This window comes from Drosophila obscura, unplaced genomic scaffold (genome assembly GCF_018151105.1).
Source record: "Drosophila obscura isolate BZ-5 IFL unplaced genomic scaffold, ASM1815110v1 contig_151, whole genome shotgun sequence".
Lineage (NCBI taxonomy): Eukaryota > Metazoa > Arthropoda > Insecta > Diptera > Drosophilidae > Drosophila > Drosophila obscura.
The window spans coordinates 2,189,835-2,211,824 of record NW_024542737.1 but is presented as its reverse complement, the minus strand read 5'-3'; the positions used below and the strand labels follow the sequence as shown (position 1 = coordinate 2,211,824).

Sequence of the window (21,990 nt, the reverse complement as noted above, 5' to 3'; positions counted from 1 at the left end):
CGCTTGCCGCATCTGATTGTTGATGGTTGGGTCTGTTGTGGATAGGCTTAGGATGCTGCCTGTTGGATGGTCTTTGGTTCTGCCCACAGAAGCCTCTTCCTTTTTAATGATTTTCACGCTGTACTTTAGGTCTACGCGTTTCTCCCGTGCCGCATTCGTCCGCGCTCTGCTGCCTTTTTATTGGATTTTCCAATGGAGCGTCCAAAGTTTTTCAAGCTATAGTCATACATACACACATATATCCTTAGCTACAGCTAGACCTCCAGCCTACGGCTTTGAGAATCATTTCGGGATCGATTCGCTTTTTCCTTGGCCTTGTCCCGTCTTGTGTTTGTTGTTCGGGCATGTCATCTGGCTAAGCTCTAAAAATTAATGATGCGCGGCACATTCGAGAGTCGAGAGAATTCCCTGCTGTCATTGGCTGGGAAGGATATTCGGTATATTCGGGATATACTCGTACGTATGCAAAAAACAGAACAGAACTGACACCAAATTCACATTCGCCTAAGCTGCGGCTTAGCTTCGTTTGCTCATTGATGAAAATTAATGAGTGTGCGTGTTGTGCTCTATGGCCCTGTCTGTAAATATGCAAAATGAATATTTTCTGAGATTCTTTAGTTTTTCCCTGCTGCTCCGCTGCCCCGCTTGCCCAGGATGTGGCTCTTTCTCAGCTATCGCGCATTTGGGCGCACAGACCGTGGTACAGACTCAAGACTAATTTGCATAATTACAGCCCGTAATTTTTTTGTCCTTACGGATACAAACAAACTGGTGGTGGGACGGCTATTCCTATTACTTCCTATGTACATATATGTACATACACACATACATACATATGTATGTATGTGCGTACGAGTATGGAATTTTTTTGTTAACTTGATATTTGTTTACTACGCAGCCACATATACTATTGTAGAGTTGCGTATGTACTCTTAGTTTCTAACGAACAATAGGGAGAACAAAAAGGGGCACATTTGAAATCAAACAAAGGTTAACCTTCTAGGGAGTGGAACCTTTCGATGACAACTGAAAGCCTTCTGTCCAGGGTATTCATCAGTCTTTATACGAATCATGAGAAATCGTGTGTCCTTATGCCAAATTGGATACAATGGCGCAATAATACACATTTAAATTATTTATAATTCGCCAGACTTCCCACAAATTTCTCATTAACTTTGGGTTTGACCAGAAAACTTTTGCTACGCTCAACTTTGGCAGCAGAGCAACCCTCAAAGTTATTTTCCTTTTTTTCAGCGTTTTTCAGCGTACATATACAGATTTTTAAACTAATTTCAAGACGCGTTGCGCTCTTCTCTCTTTTCGGCTGGGTTTTCTCTCGATTCATGGATGGAGTCGGTCGTCGGACTTGGAACAATTCGGAACAGGGTTCCGAGAGTTCATTCCACTCATTAGCATGTGCTCTGCCCTGTGCGAAGAGAAGAGAAAAAGAGAAGGGCATTTTTTTCCTTCTGTGTCTGCCTTTTCCTTTAATTTTATCGATTTTCTTGGATAGTCTTGGGTTCTGGTGCTCTTCTTTACCGTTACCGTCGCCAGCTAATAAGCTGCACTTGTGTTTTATTTTGCTCGGACTCCTATCGGACTTCTGGCAGAATCATTCAGCTTTGCTGGTCTCGTTGATTGTAATCAGGATAATGTGTACTCTCTTACACTTCAATAGTTCACGCCACGGATCAGTGGAGACCATTTCCCTCTGGCATCAATGCGTAGCGAGAGAATCGCAAGACGCAGGCCAACGCTTACTGCCATCTTTCTTATAGGCTCTAATAACGATAATCAGGTTAACGTTAACGTTCAGTTTACCCACTGATTTGCTGCCACTTCGACTTCTGCTCCGCTCCTATTCCAGCGGCAGCTCCAGATTTTGCCCAGTGAATGTGTGAACATTCGAGCTGAGTTTCTAGAAGCCATTCTCAGTTGCGCTGCTGAATGCCCCGCAGATAGAGCGCAGATACAGATACGCTGATACAGATACGATACTGATTCCAAGACGTACTATAGATACCCGATTTTAATCAAACTGCCTAGCTTTGCCCAATCGAAAGACCTTTCTCCCGCACGTTAGCTGTTTATATAATTATGATATTTGATTTAATGACGACTTGCTTCCGAAACAATCCAATCAAAAAATTTGATTGAAGTGGGCGTCCCCCAACGAAACTGCCAAAGCAACTTCTGGTGCCTGCTGCGGCCAGGCGTGAAGCTATTCCTGGGGTCAAGCTCCCTAAAATAGTTCCTTACACTTGCTAATGGCTAACTAGTTTGGGCAATTGCTTCAGCTGATTTACTGTAATGGCCCACACCCAGAGCGAATGCAGTTCTCAGGAAATTTATACCCACATGATCAGCCCACAGAACCCCAACCTCACATGGTAAGGCGGCGATCCAAAGATATTAAATTCTTAATTTTAAATCATTAGCAAGCCACAGCGCATAGTGGAATAGGTGCCAGTGCCCGAATAGTAATTTTATTCTTCATATGATCCGGTGAAAACGGAGGAACCCACTGTGCATCGCCATGAGCAAAGTCAAGGCGGCAGAATTTAATACCCATATATTGTTAAAGGACTGCTACACACGGCCACGGATGGCCATGGCTCTGGGGTTCTGGCGATCCGCATCCGCGTGCACCTTCCGCCTGCTTTTGATTTTTAAATTGAAAATAATAATTTTGCGCACTCAATTTTCAGCGATTTGTCAAAACATTGTTTATTGTCGACGCCAAGTCCCGTCCCGATCCTCCACGACCGGCTTCACGTCGTTCTCTTCTTATGCCGCCGCACCTACCCCGCACCCTGTTCTTCGGCGGCGTACTTTAAGTTAATTGAAATATTTCAACGATTTTCGCCCTGTGGTTTCTTCTACCTGCCGTCGTGTGTCCGTCTTCGGGATCAAAGGGGATTCCTCTCTGCATGCGGCGCCGATCAAAGAGCTTTTGCATACTCCTCTTGGTTTATCCCTCTCTCTCATCTTCTCTCCAGCCTTTTAATAGAATTCAACGCTCATTTCTATCGCATGCGATTTATGTCCAACGTATTTCAGTTCACGAGCCTCCTCCTGATACCCGATAACCAATCGCCGTCAGTTGTGTTGTGTCCGGAGTTCAATATTGATTTTTATTGCCATTTGACCGCTAGGCGCCGTATTGCTTTTCAATTGAGTGATTATTGCTCTCGGAGCAGCCCTGCCAGACAGTATTGATATGGGAAAAGTTTTCCAGATATTGGATGACGATTTATGTCGAGTCGACAAGGGGATCGTGAATGGTCACTGATTGGCTTGGCTTTGATGATAAAGTGAGCATATCTCGGTCTTCTACTAAGCAGAGCAATATCAGAACTCTCCTCAAATGATTAACTACTGCATTAGCTCAAATACAACGTCTACAAAATGTCCTGACACTTGCCCAGAGGCCTGCTGAGCACTTTCTTTGGTAATCCCGAGGCTTTGCTGCCTACAAATTGTAGGCTTGCTTTTGTTCTCAGCGGCTGCATCTAATCATACTCCTTCAAAATGTCTGCCTTGGAAAATGGTTGTGTCTTCTCCTCTGGAGACGCTCTTTTAATGTGAGTGTATGACTGTCATACGCGTCCGACTAAAAAACTTTATACAATATGAACGCCATCCAGCGAAGAGAAAGCTGCCAACGCCCCAAAAAGTTTCCAAGTCGTCGGCGGAAGGCAACGCGTAAATCTTTTGCATAATTCACTGACGGCTTTTCCTTCGTTTCGTCCGCTATAAAGCCCACTTGAGGGTCCATTCTCTTTCCCATCCCCATTCCCATTCCCGTTCCCAACTCCAATTCCAGCAGCTGCTTGTCACACCAATAACATGTACCACCCTCACGCACTCTTATCCCCAGCCCAGCCTTGTTTGTGTCCATTCATTCAGTACAGAGTAGAGCCCTCTGTCTGTGCCCAGTCCCAGTCCCTGACAGCATCCGCGTCCTGTTGGGTGGTCGATGCAAAAACCCCGGCTGTCCTTCATTTGCACCCTCCCTTGGCCTTGTCCTCATCCTCGTCGCGTGCGTTTTATAGTTAAACATGCCACCCATTTAATAATCATCCCTCCACGTTCCTGTAATGTCCCAGCCACATGTAAATGATTTTTTTCATCTCACTGGCCCTCCGACGTTGACTGCGCGACGCTCCAAACTTTGCTACTTTCTCGTATTCTGTTCAAACACATCCTAGATGTCCCTTGCTTATATAGATGTAGATTTATGTATGTATGTACACTTTTCCTAACTTATCCCACAGCTCTAGTTGGGAGCGTGCTCAGAGCCACGTCCACGCGTCCTTTTGGGTACGGTCTCTCGGGGCGTCATTTGTATAAAGCGAAGGTGAAGGATTTTTCAATTCCTGTTGCTGCCCCTCAGTTTACATTTGGCGTTTCTTTGTTTTCAATTGTGCCACACAGTGGAGTGGCAAGTAAAGAGGGGTGGCGGTACATCTACTTGATTGAATCGCGCTCTTCGCCCCACTGTTCACTGCTCGCGATGCCAATATATTTTCATCTACGCACTTCGATCCTTCTTCATTCACCTTAATTTTTATTGCATGTAAACAATGCAGCAGTGGGGAAGGAGTTTTAGGCATTGGTGGTAGGTTGTTTTATTTTACTTGAGCTTGAGACGTGGCGCGTTCTTAGAGCACACCACGTGGAAAACATTCAGGATAATAAACCAAAAGTATCTCCACTTTTATGTAACTCGAAAATAGACTAATCTTATGCAAGAAGCATAACCTGTCAGCCGTCAACATCAGAGCAAACTCTGCACAGAGCGACACTTTATCATAGAATCTCACGTGCAAAACACTCTATGGAACTCTACAGAACCACAAACCTTAGTCCATGGCTGTGGCTACGCGTTCGTAACTGCCCAAGACTGTTATTTCGTCCAAGTACTCGTTGCTCTAGGTGCTGGATGGAGTATTGGAAGTGGAAGTTGCGCGTGTGCAGTTGGCGTTCTGCTGGCGATCGTATCGCAGTTGAGGCATCGATGCTTGCCTGGCACGAAACATGAACTCGTCTAGCCTTAAATATAATATTTGTATGCGTTATGGGCACATGCTATGTCCATGAAGAGGTGGAAAGGCAGATCGTTTGGGAATCGTTGGGAGCAGTTTCAGAAAGGCTTGTTAGGTCCCACTTGGCCTGCTATGGCCATGGCCATTGCCGTCATCGTCATTATCATCATCGTGGGCTAAGCAGGCATTGAGTTGTGAATACATGTAACTGTGGGTTTCATTTTGTGCTCGCTTGAGCTGTAGATATAGCTGTGGCTGTAGCTTAGAGACCCCGGGGTCATTTAGCTTCTTAAATGCGATTCAACGTGTTCGTGCGGTGTTTTCGGCAACACTTTGCAAGTGATTCTGCCACTTTGAGGCTGGTTAGCTGACCAGCGTTGCTTCCTGCCAACATTCCCTGACAGGGTTGCCGAAGCGTCACTTGTTGAAAACTTTGAGTGTCAAAAAAAAAGAGAAAACTGTAAAAGTCCCGCGGTGGAAACCAGCAAGTGATTTTAATTAGAATTCCATCTAAAATCATATTCTTGTAGTTTTTGATTTAAGGTACCCTTACAACCTTTATTGGCCATTAGCGAACCGCAGTTGTTATTTAAGCAGTGCACATTGATAAAGTGGACAGCGCCAGGAAAGAATTTCACAACAAATCTACAAACCAAATGGCTAAGCAGATGATCGCCCGAGGCCCAACTCCAGTCAATTTCATTGTTTTCCGGTGTCTAAATTGTTATCCTTAGCACCACCGCCGTCCAGTGGTGCTGCCGCTGCCAGCTCCTGCCTGCATTTCTTTCACTTTGGCTAACTGCCCCTCCCTCTCCACACACGGGTCCCTTGCCCCCACCCTGCCGTTTCCAGCTCTTTAGCTACAGTCGCTTGCAACACCCACAATTGTGCTTTCTAAGTTGCAGTTGCGTTGCAGTTATTTCGTTTGCGGCATTCTTGCACTGGGTATGAGATCGCCAATGGATCAGACATTCGAGTCTTGAAAATGATTTATTTAAGCACGCGCACTTGAAAGCACAACCCCCAAAAGCCCCTAAAGACTCTTGCCAGTTTGAAAAGGCTGTGCTATCTGCAAGCAATTAATCCGTGTGATTGGTAATTTGACGCCCACATAAAGTTCTGCATTGGTGGAAGTTCAGTTCTGGAAGTTAGCAAGGTTCTAAGGCGGTAAATTCCGACGGCAGGCGCTCCCCGCTCCCAAAAGTAAGAAGCAATGAACGCTAAAGGATATTCAGTTCTTACCCACCCACATATAAAAATCTCAGCTAATTTTCGCCATTTTTTTCCAGCCTGGTAGAATCGTGCAACGAATGCAAGAGCATGCACCCCCTGTTCCTGCAGCATGTTGGCATCTTCGACTCTTGCCACAGAGCAGAGATAAATGACAGCAATTGACTTCATTAGTAGTAAATGTCAAGCTTTGCGATGCATGGCGAGTGCGTGTGTTTTTTGTTTAACAACAAACAAAACGCCACCATCCACCTACTCAACCAAGGGCTATCGCCACCCCTTGTCCAACACCACCCTCAAGCATGCCTCGCCCTGAGGCATTTGTTTTGCCAAAAACCCCACCCCCGGACACGACAATTCCGAAATTTGCATACGCATTTCGCTTGCATCGCTTGGCCGCAGTGACTCCATTACGGGGTATCCCCGGGACAGACAATGAAACCATCAAAATCCAATGAAATAAAATAAAATTCCAATAAAAACATTTTGGCATAAGGGAAACAAGGGCGGAGCTCATCGTTTTTCGTCCGTGGCCGTACTTGGGTCCGGGTCCTGGAGTCTTGCTGACTTCGCAAAGGGGGGAAAGTGTGTGAAACCAACCAAAAATCTGCTCATACCCATAGAAGCAACCACCTCGCACCCGGCTTTCCCTACTCATCCCCCACCAATTGACGTGTGCCTGGGATTTTGCAAATTTTCGCAATGTCGTGGAAAAACCACTGGAAAAACTGTTTTCTTTGTACTGATGCTCTTCTGCTGCTTGGCTTCACCCTTGTTAGCGGTTTTTACCATGCGACACTGCTAAACTGTCAAAAGCGTGAAATGTCAACATGACACTTGGTGGGTTTTTGCCTAGCGAGCAAGGAGCAGGCGGCAGTGAAGTGGGGGGAACAGACCCCTGAGCGGAACAGTTTTAAATATATGTATTCTATCTGCATTTTCAGCTTTTCCATTCACGTAGTCTGTGCTTTCACGAGCTATTAAAAATTAACATGAATTCCATGCGTAATCAAATGCAATTGCCATGTTGCAGCGAGCGAATACGTGGCGAGTGCCACTCCGACTGCGGCAGAGTCACAGAGCCAGTAACAGAAACACACTTGCAGCACACAATAACACAGACATATGCCACACATATCCATGACCAGATGACCATCAGACAAAGTAATTCATTCCGACTCCGGCAGGCCCGCTCTGGGGTCGCCTCTCCTTTGGAGCCGCACAATTTACGATGCATATTTGGATCAGGCGCATTATACGGTGTAATCGTTTCGCAGACGGCCGCGGCACGTTTCGTGCAAATTGGAGCAGAGGAGCCAAGCCATACTGTTGATGTGAAGGGAGCACCGGACGAGGGGGAAGGGAGCATTCTTTTTGACCCCCTTCGCTGCACCGCTTTCAAATTAGGCATCTCGCTACATTCTTCCATATCTTCAACGCGTTTACGCTTTGAATTAGAGTTTTGTGGCAAAGTGACCTTGTGGAACCGACTAGTCTTCTTCCTCTAATTTTTCGACTTCATTCTCGATCACACACAGTATATATGTACGTACATACATATGTACGAATGGCCAGGCCAACAGCTATTTAACACCACTTAGCGCATATCCGCAAGCACTTCCCCATGGAACCGGTCTGACAGTGGCCACGAGCGTTTGCGAGCCGGTCCTTCTCTTTAACACTTTTCTCCCATCTACAAATTACAGCATAATCAGAAATTGACCCACAACACGAATAGGACTCGAGTACGAAAGAATAAGGGGAGGGCAGCAGGAGCCGCTGCAACAGCAGAGAGAAAACAAGCAGAGGGGAAATGGTGACAGCCAAAGGTCACTCAATGTCCATGACGACGACGGGGACAACGGCGACGACGGATTGCAGGCAGCCAACGGGCGGCGAGTGACGCGTCGTCAAGACTGACCGCACGAACAAATAAATGGACACGGGTCGGCGGTAAAGGTCAGTTTCAGTTTTGGTTTTGGTTTCGGTAGCGGCATCAAAAGGTAGGGAATAATAAAACCAAACAATGGTGCAGAGGGCTGTTCGTTATTCTTAGGGGTGAGTGCCGAGGGCGCAGGCCAGTGGCTACTCAAAATTATTGTAGCCTTTTGTCGCACCAGTGGCTGCAGTGCCCGCAAATCAATTAAGGTGGCGACTCATAATGAAAAGCGCCAGACGAACCGGTTTTTGCATGAGCTTTTTAAATCGTTGGCTTTTAAGCCCATGTAGACTTTTTTTTGGGGAAAGAGGAAAAGAGAGGATAAGCGGGAGTCTGCAGGACCATTAAATTAAGCATCCGGAAATAAACGGAAGCGCTGGCTTTAAAAATCCCAACGAAGGAGTACGCGGAACAATAAATAGCTAAAGGAAGGAAAAAATAAAAAAATTGCCTAAATATAAAGAAGTTTTATTGCATTTGGCTTTGATTTTCGGGAGCGTGGAGCGTGATCTGGAAAAATCAGCCAATAGAGAAATTGTGTACAAAAATCAAAAAAGAAAAGAACGAATTTCATATTGCCCAGCTGTAAAGGGGGGCAATTTAATGGATACTCTGATGTAATGTCTTTTCAATTGGACCCTTTGCATACGTAGCCCTCAAGCCAGCAGCAGACTGGCCCCCCCTCCCGCTGTACCCAGCACGCCCGCACTCAAATTCATATTTGTACATATTTGTAAAAAGCAAGAGATAAGCATAGCACAGGCAAGGCAAAAGATCCAAAATATTACACGCTCCAGAACGTGACCAATGCAAATGCATACGAACACTGGCAGAAAAGGGATGGCGGAAAGGGGAAAGAAGGATAGAAGTCAACTTAATTGAACTTTTCAGCACAACGTGTTGCTTCTGCAGGCAGGGCCTGCAACTGCGACTGGGACTGGTGCTGGGGCTTTACCCTTCATGTAGATCATCTGGACAGCAGGCAGGAGGAATAAACGCTGTGCCATACTCGTATTCTGCTTCAGCCTCGCGTGTGTATCGCGGCTTGAGGATCAGCAGCAGCAGGGGCAGCGGTCCTGACTCCGGGATGGAATTATCGGTCACGTAGTAAACAAACATTTTTATAAGAATGCAATACGTAAGCTTCAGTTTCAGCTTCAGCTCCAGCGCATACATGAGCGATGGGGAACGAGGGTTTTGGTTCTCCATGGAAACCACTCATAATGGATGATAATCGTTTATGTATTACAAGTGGACCCGAGACATTGGACCATACCTTTTTGGCAATGCCTTTGTAGCGCCACTTGCTTGTCCGCAGTCTCGATCGTGTGGCTTCCTTCGGTGTGGGAAGCGGCGTCAACATAAAAATCTTGTGGCACATACATACATACTTATATAAATGCTCTCGCTCGCTCTCCTTCCAATCTCAGCTTGTAGTTGGCTTGGGAAATTGCAATATGTTCGGGGAAACGATTCACATTCAGGTGATGATCGGGGGGAGAGAACTTTGAGGCGATTGATGATTGGTGACACAAATGCCTACAGATCCCTCTGTGCTCGACTAACCAAGCAGTTTCCTTCAGCGACCCAAACTCTACAGAGCCAGATTGTATGACAATCAGATAATAATACCTCTGAGATACACGCACAATTCCCTTTATAACCATGAGCCGCTGACAGGCGCCGCATGCTGTCGTCGAGGTGGTGGGGATGGGATGGGAGTAGGAAAAGCCCACTTCTGCTTTGTCGGCGTGCAAATTTATTCTGAGAACAAAAATTTATGACACGCAACTTCGCACACCCGACCCGCTATACGTAAACAAAGATACACCACACCCTCCCACGTCGAGGAAAGCAGCCAATAAACTAAACGATGGGTGAATCCCCCCTCTTGGGCATCCCCGGCCCATCCGAATACACAGGCCACACCGACGGCCATTGAATGGTTGCAAAAAAAAAAAGCAGGGAAAGAAAGAATCAGCCTTACCCTAATTTAGTTTGGCTTTCACTTTCGCATTCTCTCGTTTTTTTGGCAAACGGCAGACGGCAAACGGCGAGGGAGGACTTTCTTTCTCTCCACCTCCCTTCCCCGACCCACAGACCCTTGGTAAAGTGAGCATCCACCCCTGCGAGCCTTGCGTTTTCTATTTCACGTCATCGCTTTGATTGCAATTCAATTGCAAAATTGGCAAAAACATCAATTTCATGCCGCCGCAGAACAATCATCAAGTGCCGAACCATTACGTAATCAGCAACAACAATGGCGAGGGGGTGTAATGGCGGGGGAATGGGGATTGTGAGGGGTGTGGCACAACAAGTATTAGGCAAACATGTTACCCATATCCTAATCCTGTGCCCTGCTCAACGAACCCCATAAAGGATACTTAACTCGACTTTACACAATCTGATTTTCGGCTTGCGAATTTCTCCTGTCGCGAATCCACAAGGATGTGTGCGCAGCGCATTTTCCAGAGTTTGCCAATTTTCCTATCCCGTTCCCCGGCGGGAGAGGGTGGATGGGTGGGGTGTCTGTTGTGGTTGTTGATTTAGTGGTGTTGTGATTCTGTGGCTCGCCCATTGTTGAATTTGCTGTATTTGTTGTTGGCGATGGCGATGGTGTTCAAGGTAACCAGGAAATATTTGATAAACGGTTCAATCGCATTTGCATTAGAATAGTAGGCAACAAAGCGTCTATTGGAAACGGTATTGGGGGGAAACGAAAGGAAAATGGTGAAAGGATGCTCATTTAGTTCGAATTTCGATCAAATTAGAGGCCTTGGCCGGGTAGTTAATCGACTAAAGGGAAAGGTAATTGATTTTTGAGTTTATGATATGCCAGCCTATTTGTTGTTTTCTCTTAACTTCAATTTAAAGATAGTTAAATATGTATAGAATTGTTTACGGTGCAGTAAATCGATGAGTATTAAGGCGAACTCTTCTCGTAATCCTGAGCTAATTTCTTCTGCATTACCATCTCAATAAGCAACCACTTTGTAGTGATGCGTAGTTGCTCCATAAGCTTTGAATTGTGCAAATCCACATTTCCTCTGGCACTCGACATGAGAAACAAAAGCCATAGCGCCTCTGCTCTGTGCAACACCCATTGCCCCCTCCCATGCTCAGAAGCTTCCTCCGACTACAGCTTCGATCGAAAATGCTAATGGCGGCTCCACCGAGTGGCGTGGATAGTGGAACGGCCTGCTGCCGTTCAAAAAATTCAGCAGGACCACAAATCCAATTGATTTCAACCAATCTCTCAAACTCCTGCCACAAATAAGAAACGAAGAAACGAAACGAAGGGAGGAGAATGAGGATGGAGAAGAAAGAGAATACGTGCCGGGCGGAAGTAAAAGAGAAAGACAAAAAATAGCATAAAATCAATTGAAAAAACTTTTTTATTTGTCCCGATGCCTGGCGAGGAAAAATCTCACGCCCACCACCCAACAACCCCTACACTGGCTCTTGAAGCATTTCCCAACGTTTCCATACTCGTACATCGCATGGGTGACAAAGAAATGGGAAAAATTGAGAACTAAATCCGGCGGTGTGGCGAGTCCTTCGACAGCTTGAAGGATTCTCATTGGCCATCGCACAACACATGGAACATGGATTGTCAATGGAGTTGCGTATCCAAATGGGCAGCACCCAGCGGTTGTACTTATGTACATACATACATACATACATATATACGAATACATGTACATACATACATATGTATGTATCGTTGTCTATCCGGGTCGGTATATACATAGAGAACACTGCCTCCTGGAAATGTAGCAAATAAAATGCAAAAGATGCCAAATAAAAAATGACATTTGGATACAAATCGAAGGGAGGTGGCTGGAATAAGGCGGTACAGCGATAAGACGGCCTAGAGAAATGAGAAGAGAATTTCAATTGAATATTTAATGGCAGCCAACTGCTGTGCAGTTAAGTGGTAAGTCTGGAATTGATATTGGAAGTGGAACGGGAATGGGAATGGGGCGAGGGGGTTATTCTGTGGTTACGAGTTTCGTTCAGTAATCTAGAACAATATGGGCGTCTTGACAGTTTCATTTTGAATGGCCATCCTCCTCTTCTGCATGTCCTGTAAATGTTCTTATTTAATTTCCTTTAACTGCGCCTTTGCACATTTCTGTGTGACTGTTGGAAGGAAATTGAATCCAAATTGAAGGCAATACACTGATCGTATTCGGAAGGCACTAATCCCGATGGTTCATACTGCCAAGGAGTACCGAACTTCCAAATACAAAATCCAAATGTTCATATGTATGTATTTATTTTTCTTCCAATTTTGATTACGATGGAGTTTAAACAGAATCCCACACACGTGTCCCAATAAAACAATGCTGGCTTTTCCTATACATAGATGTACACAAAACACATACTCAAGGCACGTGGCAGGAGAAAATTTATTTATTTGACAATATAGATTATTTTCCACATTTGAAGTGAAAATTAAAAATATATTAATTTGTAGCCTGAAGGCCTCGCTGCTCTGGCTATAATCAAATTGTACCATAGGATTAATCTTAGGCTACAATTTTGTAAATAAATAAATAAATAATATTCATTTGATCTTCCGAGCAGTTCGATGATTTTGGCTTAAAATGTTCTGCCCAGCACTACCCCAGTAATTGGTCACTTTGCAATGTCTCAGGAACTTCACGTGGCTTTTGGTCATTATGGCCAAGCAAAGAAAAGAGAATATAAATACGAAAAAAAACCTTGAGAAAAACTTGCGCTCTTTCTTTTTGTTCGTTTAGAGTCCATTGTGCCACGGAAGAGATGGCGAGGCGAGGAGCGTTGCAAAAAAAAAAGAAAAGCAATCCGGGCGAACTGTTGTTCAAAGTCAAGGCAAAATCTTAAAGTAATAAAGTAGCCGACGTCGCGAGGTCAGCGCCGGACCTGGTCCGAAGTGTGAATGACCTTAAAGTGACCTGCTTCCCCGCTTTGTGGCTGCTTCGGTTGTTCTCTTCCGCCTTAACTTCCGAATTGTGCCCCATCTGTGGCTGCCAGGACTTGGCCTTGGCTCAAATTAAATTAAACATTTCTCCAGTCCAGTTCTAAAGTTTTTCTTGCTTTGATTTAAAATCTCAACCGCTTTATTTTCAATTGCTTTGTGACTGCATTTTACTTTGTTAATCCCTTTTGCCTCAGCCTTTGGCTGTCATATTTCTGTGAGTGGTGCTACACTGCCATCCCCTCGTCCCCCTCGCGAAAGTCACAAGGACTTTTTAAATAATTTGATACCTTTGTGAGACTTTGGGGCCGCATGGAGGAGCTCACTGAAGAGGGCTTTTTATCCTTTGTGCTTTCTTGTGGACAGAATTTAACAGAGTCAAGAGCTTGCAAGCAAAGTCAGTAATTAAATAGTTTACATAGAAATACTTCCCTATGGGCCATCTCGTAAGCGTGATATATGCAGCATCTGCCATGTGCTTCGTAATACTCCCACTCGCAAAGGAGTGCCGTCCGTTCCCTCTTCAACATTTTCCAACAAACATACGAAACGAGCATTGGGCGAAGCGTATATTAATCCGTTTCACTCATATGCATCTGAGACAGAATACATGTGCAGCGTGGGTAAAATATATAAGGAAAGTAGGAGAGAAAAGGTATATATGTATATTATGCTATTATGTACATATGCTAAATAAACCTAAACACACTACAAGGCACCAGAAAAAAGAACTCATTCGTTTCCCATTCGTCGCTTCGTCGGGAGACCCAGAGCAACACATTAAGTTCAAAACGAAATGGATGAGAGTTAAAATGAGCCCCACACACATACATATTCAAACTCACGCACACACTCACGCACACACTCACACACAGATGCAGATACAGGGCAAGTGAGCATAAGTACGCAACGAGTACAGAGAATAAATCACACGAAATGCGAATGGATGGAACGAAACGAAACCGAAGCACAGCACCAGGCAGAGGCAAAGGCATAGAAGCCCCCAACTTAGACTCTTTACATACATTCACTCTTTCGCTGGGTAGCCGTAGTCTCAGCTTCTACCACCCACACCCACCCAATGCCGCGTCTATGCCAAGCAGCGAAGACGACTATGCTTAAAAAACCCACAACAGTAAAAAGTACGAGCTGGAGGAGTACCGCTAAAAAAGGGGGAGAGATGGCGAAGACACCGCAGCAAGAGACATGCAGACGACAAAAAAGGCGGAGTCTAAAAACTGGGGAGCAAAACAACAGCAACGTCGACTAAAAAAGGAAATAAAAAACATGTAAGACTGACACACACACACACACATATATATATATATATATATGCATATATACCTATATATGTATGTGTTGAAGCGCCAACTCGTGTGCAGCAAAATAACAACAACATGCCCAAGTATGTATGTGTGTGTGTGTGTACCTATGTGTGAGCAGCTCTCTCTCGCTCTTTCTCTCTCTCTCCCTCTCTTTCTCTCAGCCAGAGCTTGGAACGAAAAAGCATGGAACAAAAAAATGAAGCGAATGAATGCCGAGTAAAAACCGAGCTGAGCAGCCAGCAGCGCAGCCAGCGTCGCTGCCTACGTCGACGCAGCGTGTATGACGAATACAACTCGCAACTCGCAATGCACACTCTCATACGTGGCTGGAGCGGTGGACCCACTCATCGTAGTCGGAGTCATTGGGGGACGGAGATGATGACGATGCCTGATTCGTACATGAGTACATACACATGCATACATATACATATATGTACATATGTATGCATGTATACCTCTGTGCATTTGTAAATACATATGTATCATGGCAGAGAAGGTAGACTGAAGGGTGTAGAGGTCATGTGATTTCAATTTATTTTTGCTTGAAGTGAAGTGTAGGAGTAGGATAGGATAGGGGCCAAAACTTAATGAATGATGTGTGAGAGGGGGTTGTACACTTTGAAATAAAATCTATGTGTATATGGTAGTATGAGCATAAAATGTAGTTAATTGATGTAGGGGGAAGAGGGAAGCTTGCAAGCATTTGAAGAAAAACGAAATTGAAAGGGTTAGATTAAAAGGGTATACGGCTGAAAGTACTTGAAGGAGTCCAAACGGAGTGTCAGTGTTTGATTTTAATCTATTATGTAATTACTAGTTCCCAGCATCGTATTTCATCCTAGCAAGCAATTTAATAAAAATTATTTAAATAATTTCATTAATGAAGAGCAATGAAAAATCTGGATGAGAAATGCCTACAAAGCCATGACACTTCTTTTCAGCTCTCTTCCGATCCAGATCTGGGTGACAAAACAGCGACTGAAAGTAAATTGCTCAAATACGAAACGGAAATGTTCCCATCAGCAAAACAAGACCAGGAAAAGGAAAACAAATGCGAGCCTTTTTCGCCGAAGAAGCAGGAGGCAGAATGAAAATAAATTAAAAATCTGACTTAATGCGCAAAAAAGAATAGCGTAAATCTGTGCATTAGTAAGAGGAAGCGAGAAATCCTCAAATAAAATATGCCAGCGGACGGGAAAAGGCTCGAACTCAAGCAAGAAGGCCACTCGTAGGAGCAGAATCAGCTTTCCAGCAGCAGCAGCTGAATGGACAAACTGCACTGCCAACCCAACTGACGACGCTCTGTCTGTGAGGAAAAAGCACTCAAATTGCTTGTGTTGGTGAGGCGAGAGACAGCGCAACCGTGTGGGAGAGGGAGAGCACTTTGGAGAAAATGAGTGCCAGAAAAGCTAGCGAGCTGAGCGACTGAGTGATTTTTCCGTTCTCTCTCTCTCTCTCTTTTCTAAGGCATTGTGTGATGCCTTAGTTGACTTGATTTTTCTTGTATTTACTATATCTCGTTATATACTCGTTCTGAGACTTGCTCGTATACGTATAGTGAAAGGGTTAAAAACCTATGATCTTTCCAGACACCCCTCCATCGACCATTACCCCTTTCGACTCATCACTTGCTCAGAGTTAAGAGTTGAACTTTTCTGGCATGAATTATTGATTAATTCTTTTGGCTGGCCAAGCAGTTTTTACGAGTATCTGACTTTTTTGGTGACTAGTTTTCTATTCAGAATAGTTTTATGTAATGGAATCGGTTTGTTTTTAAAATGCTAGACGAAAATACATGTAATATACATATATTTGTTACTGCTTCAATGCAAATAACTTTACCCCAATCACCGCATATCGAATATTTCCCTAATGCGAATGTTATTTATCAGTTACTTTAAATTGTTAATGATGAGACTTGCTGAAAGGCTTAGTGAAGAAAATTACTTTAGCAATATAATTAACCCTTTTTACAAGAAATTTATTCGCAGCCATTACACCTGCTTCTCACCATCCCCATTGCTATCGTTATCCATCCCCCTGACTGCCTTTAGCCGAGTGTCTTTGCTGCTCATTATAGGCTTTGACTGATTCCCCGTGATTTTTTTTACAAATCAATGGAAGCTGTACCCCCGCCCCCCATTTTATTCTATGGAATCGTTAAAGCCTAATTGATAATTTTAGCTCCCAAAACCCCCTCATCCTCATCATAGGACAACCTCTGCGCCATGCAAATCAATCAGCCTGGCATTTCGGATAATTAATTTCTCACATTTTTCTTCTCTGGGAAAACTGAAAGTGAAAATGTTTTGAACAGCCAATCACATTGGGAAGGTGTAGGTGGGTGGACACTGGGTTTCGGGTCTTTAGTCTGTTTTCAAATTCAATTAAATGATTAAAGTGCTCTCTGGTTCCTTTATTGGCATTTCGCTGGGTGGTCTGATTGGCTAATTCCTGGTTTTAGGTACGCAATTAACTAATGGTCAAATGTTCCCTTCCCGGATAATTGCGTCTGTGGTCCATATTTCACTTAATATGTAGCTAAAAGACACATTTATGGGCTCAATTACGTAATAACCACTATCGACGTAGTAGCAGGGAGTAACAGTCACCGCCGCCCCACCAGTAACCACTTCAAACGTGCCTGTGATCGCGACGATTGATCATTTATGTAGCTAAGTTTTTGCCTCCTTCGCCTGCTTCAGCACTTTCCCACATTTTCTGTTGCTTCTAGGCATTGTAAGGTGTTTTGCTATGCGCCGACCAGCGGTTTGTTGCCTTCATCCGTTCTATACTCTAATAAGGGGTCTTACTGCCTTTTTCAGTACTCAAGAACCAAGCAAACCAACTCGTAATATCTGGTTATAGCTAGTGTAAATCGGGTTATCTAAACCTAATATTAAACATAAATATGTATATTACATTGTAGGGTATCACAGTCATCTGTGTGCTATTCTCTCCTCTCCTGCTAGTTCGGAGTCAAATACTCTTATTAAATTTATGACTTTGGCGATATTTTGGTAGAAGCTGTTTCGCTCTAACGACTCTAAGTTCGTGGAATTTTACAGTAATTCATGAATTGAGCGTGTCAGGCGCATACTAACCGTAACACAATATACAGTACCACCCACTCTCTGTTTAAAACTACTTATTAAATAATGATGCACCGATTTGCTTGCCATCTGATCGCCACAGATGGGGCTCCTGGAAGGCTACTCAGGGAGGGGCCTCCAAAAAGGAGTCGAATCGATGGACTGTCTTTATAAAAAGAATGAAATGAAATGAAAAGAAGACGTCTATGATTTATTTAGAGCCCCTTTGCCTCTTTGGACAAACTGAGAGCTCGTTAGAGCCATCGGAGAGAGGCTAAATGAGCCCAGACGGAAGCTAGAGATGAAAACGGAGTTGCAAATGAAATAGGGATAGGATAGGGGATGAGAGCCCAGAGCCCAGAGTCCAAAAGCTAAGAGCTCAAATCTGAGCTTGCAAAATCGATTTTGGCACCAGCACACCAGCAAGCGGTTGGACATCTTCGACGTTCCAGCCATCGCTTCGTTAGTCGGGCTCTCGATGTCTGTTGGCTGTTGTTGTCTTGGGAAATCTTTTCCAGACGGCAAATTTAGCTGTAAAATGTCATTTCGTGCAGACAAGTTAACAAGGCAAATAATAATGTTGACGGGACCCAATGTGCATGGACCCAATAACCGAAAACAAAGACAACTCGGTCAACTGGTTTACTGGGTCAATCTGATTAGGCGAGTAGCCTGTGTCCGTCCATTCCGTTTGCAGCCCTCTTTTAGTGTCGAAATTCATTCGCGTAACAATAAATTATCGGTGAAGATTATGAGGGTTCGTTCCCGTTCCCTGTTCCATTCCCGTTCCCCTTTGGTACGTTGAACTTTCTGTTGACATTTGCATTTGTCTAATTACCGGTTAAAGTTCAGGCATCGTCCGATGATGGATCAATACAAGACACGCCACAGACACAGACTTGAGCGCAAAGATACGTATCCCTTCAGCCGATTCATTTCCACGCTTCGTTCACACACTGTTCTCCGTTCTCACAAATTTCTCACACTGCCTCCTCAGCAACAACAATGGGGGGTAAAAATTATAATAGATACATTATACGAGCAAGATCAGACGAAAAATAGACAAATAACCAAACTACAATTCGTCAATTGTATTCAAATTCATGCAAATGGGCAACAGCAACAGCTCCAGCTCAAAAAGGTGGTACAGGAGAGAAAGATCGAGAAGAAGTCCCTCCGCAGCCGGTGCGGCCCCATTCCAGACTCGGTAATGTGCCATGAAATTGATCTTCACACTTGAAACAATTTGAAAGCGCTCGCATGCTGTGCCCTGGGTCTGGGCTCTTCTTTCATGGCCGAGTTGTACAAAGTACGAGTATTGTAACATTTCAGTGGGATCGGATCGGACCGTTTTAGTGGTCTGTTTCGTCTGTTGTTGTTGCTTGACTTTGCACTGAAGCCTGCTGCTTGATCCGCTGATCCGCTTGATCTGCTGTTAATCTCGATTTCTTTCTGCCGACGACCGACCGTAGATCAGCGCATATGTCTGATGAGAGTAGTCGTCTCTTCTCTTCTCTTTTTTTGTGGCCGCGACTTGAGCTGCTAATCACGCGTGCAACATGCCGCAAAAGCAAAGATACAGAAAGATCACTGGCGCTTTGGCTTCTCTAGCCTTTTGTTTGCTGAAAATTTGAATTGAGCGAAATGTGTGTCAGCTACTTTCGGCTGAGATTCGGAAAAGGAAGAGTAGATAGCAAAATACGTATATAAGCAAATTAGATTGTTGTAAAGATGGTAACCCATCCATTGGATCGCCCGTTTTGCATTAGATTTCCGTAGCGGATGCATCAAACGTTCATATGCCATCTTATCCACCAAAACACCCAAAAACGGATCAGGCGACCAAATGCCAGCTATGCCCATGCTCTGCGAACAAAAATCGGTTGTGGCATGATGATGGCAGAGGCACCAGCTGACGAAGAACATAACTGAATACAATACAGGTCCGAGCCCCCGCGAACACCAACGCCGACAATTAGAATCAAATTTGGTGCTGGGCGGCCCTCTTTCTCCGATTCTTGTGCAATGCATCTGCATCTAACTAGGAAGGTTGGCCATGACCACATTGTGCGTCACGATGCGGCCTTTTGATCGAGATCTCGGACTCGACTCAGGACTCTGACTCGAATCCCTCTTGCTGGTGGAACACAATACACACTCACGTGGGGCTTGTGGGTCTCCCCACGCTGCCCCCCAAGTTTTCCTCCCTTCACCATCATTTTGATACGTACGGCGTGGCCGATGATGTTGCTGATTTTGATCTTCTAGTTTCTATGTTCTGATCTTGATTTCGATTTCAGCGACATGCATTGTGGGTATGTTTGCTGTTTTTTTTTTGTTGTGTGCACTGGCGACGACTCCCTGGTGCGCCAGCTGCAGCTTCAACTCTGAACTTGCAACAAATTCAAGCGCCAAATTTGAATGCCCCACCACGACGATGAAGATGATGACGATGATTGGGTTTGGGTGTATTGTATGGTGGAGTAAAAGGTGGGGACGTAGACGATGCTGTTGCAGGAGTTGAGGGAGGGCGCGTTGAAGCGTGTTGTGTATGCGATCGGTTTTGTTCCCGAGTTCTACTACAAATGCACGGCTCCCTTCTCTCATTGTACCATTTTTCTTTTCGTATGACACGACAAACATGATCTTGTTGCTGCAGTTGTTGTTGCAGTTGATGTTGTTGCAGTTGCTGTTAGTAGATCACTTCGCTCTTTGTGTGGCTTTATCAGTCGGGACAAGCGCTACATTTATTGCTGCAGGAGTTAAAAAGGAGTTGAGTTCAGTTTCTCGCAGACTCTGCCAGCAACTCCACCTACCACCTACACCGGGAACTTCCCCGCTGCCTGGCCCCATTCCACGCTCTGGGCCTGCCTGGCCCTCTTGACCACGTGATCACGATTTATTTGCTTGCCTTGCATTGTTGTTGTTGTTTGTTGTTGTTCTTTTTTTTGCTGTTTGTTTGCGTCTAAATACCCCCGCGTGTTGATGCTGCTGAAGCAGCAGCTGAACTGCAACCGTCTGTGGCTGTTTAAGTTGCCTCTGCAGTTCAAGTTGCAACGTATCTGGTGCTATTACTTACTGATTGTTTTCGCTTGGTTGTTCCCCTTATGATCGTTGAAAACACTATGTGTTTGATCACATATGAACGGGATATGGACTCTTCTCTCAACATCTACCAAGCAGTCCATCCGTTAACCGAGATCTTGATCTGGGAGAAACCTTAGTGAATTATATTCAAAAAACATTATATATAACTCGCAGTCAAATAAATTACAGCCTTGTTAATGAAATACAAATATTCCACAACCTTTCCGCATCATTGCCCATCGTAAAGCAAGTGAAAACCCAATTAGCCTACAGCCTCTACGTATAATTTTGCATCAAATTCCAATTAGAATCAGATGATAGAAACGTTATAAAAACAAACAAAAACACGTAGCCAATTCGACCAAGATCCCATCTGAGCAATGACAAAGAAGAGAGCCAGGTAAGATGGCTCCTTGCTGGTTTTGTGGTTGGAGCTGCTGCCAAACGATCAGTCAGGGCAAATGTCGGTCATAATATATTTCTGACCAATTAGAACGAAAACTAATTGCTCAAGAGCCAACGGGGGAAGACAGACCGCTGACCAATTAGTCAGGCCAGCAAAACATTACCAGCGACTACGATAAATGGAATAGAGAGAAACAGAAAGAGAGACCTAGAGCTCAGGCCCAGCCAATATGTGGCCAAAACCAGTTCTGTTCCGATACCCTCTGAAGAATTAACCAGCCAACCAGGGAACTCGAAAAACGCTCAAAATACACAAAAAGCCCGACTTGGCTTTAAGCCTGAACCGACCGTATCTGAGTGTCTCTGGTGGAGCCAAGCGAGAGTTACAGCAGTTGCTGGCAAAACTCGAAACGAACCACACGCGCAGGCGCAGAGTCCAACTGGAAAATATCCCCACAGAAAATATCGTAGAATGTGAGCGAGTGAATGCCGTAAATGCACCGCAGTCCCAAGCCACACGCCGTCGGAATTTTCGTTCGAAACATTTCAAATTTGAGTAAAAACCCAACTGAAAGCCTTTCCAAATCATTTAAGCAGTTCGCGAAACAACAGTTCGAAAGCAATAAAAACGTGGTACTAAGTTTACTCCAAGCTCACGCGAATGCAAATAAGGAATTTTTGATTATTACTTAGTGAAAAGTATAAAGTAAATTGAATTGAAAATACGGATATATATGGATACGATACGCCAAATGCAAATGCAAAGGTCTAACATTGTACTTAGCATTTATCATTTAATACAATAAAATAAGTTGTAATATAATTAACAGTGTAAAAGCAACAAAGAATAGAAAATCGGAAAATCGCCAGAAAGCCAGAAAATCCGTGTGTCTTTGTGAGG

The 21,990-nt window shown here is 44.4% G+C and overlaps 1 protein-coding gene across 1 annotated transcript in view; it reads right to left on the bottom strand.

Moving 5' to 3' along the window:
• Positions 1-21,990, bottom strand: part of LOC111074466 (protein takeout) — a 152,133-nt gene that overhangs the window by 89,274 nt on the left and 40,869 nt on the right. The window lies entirely within an intron of this gene.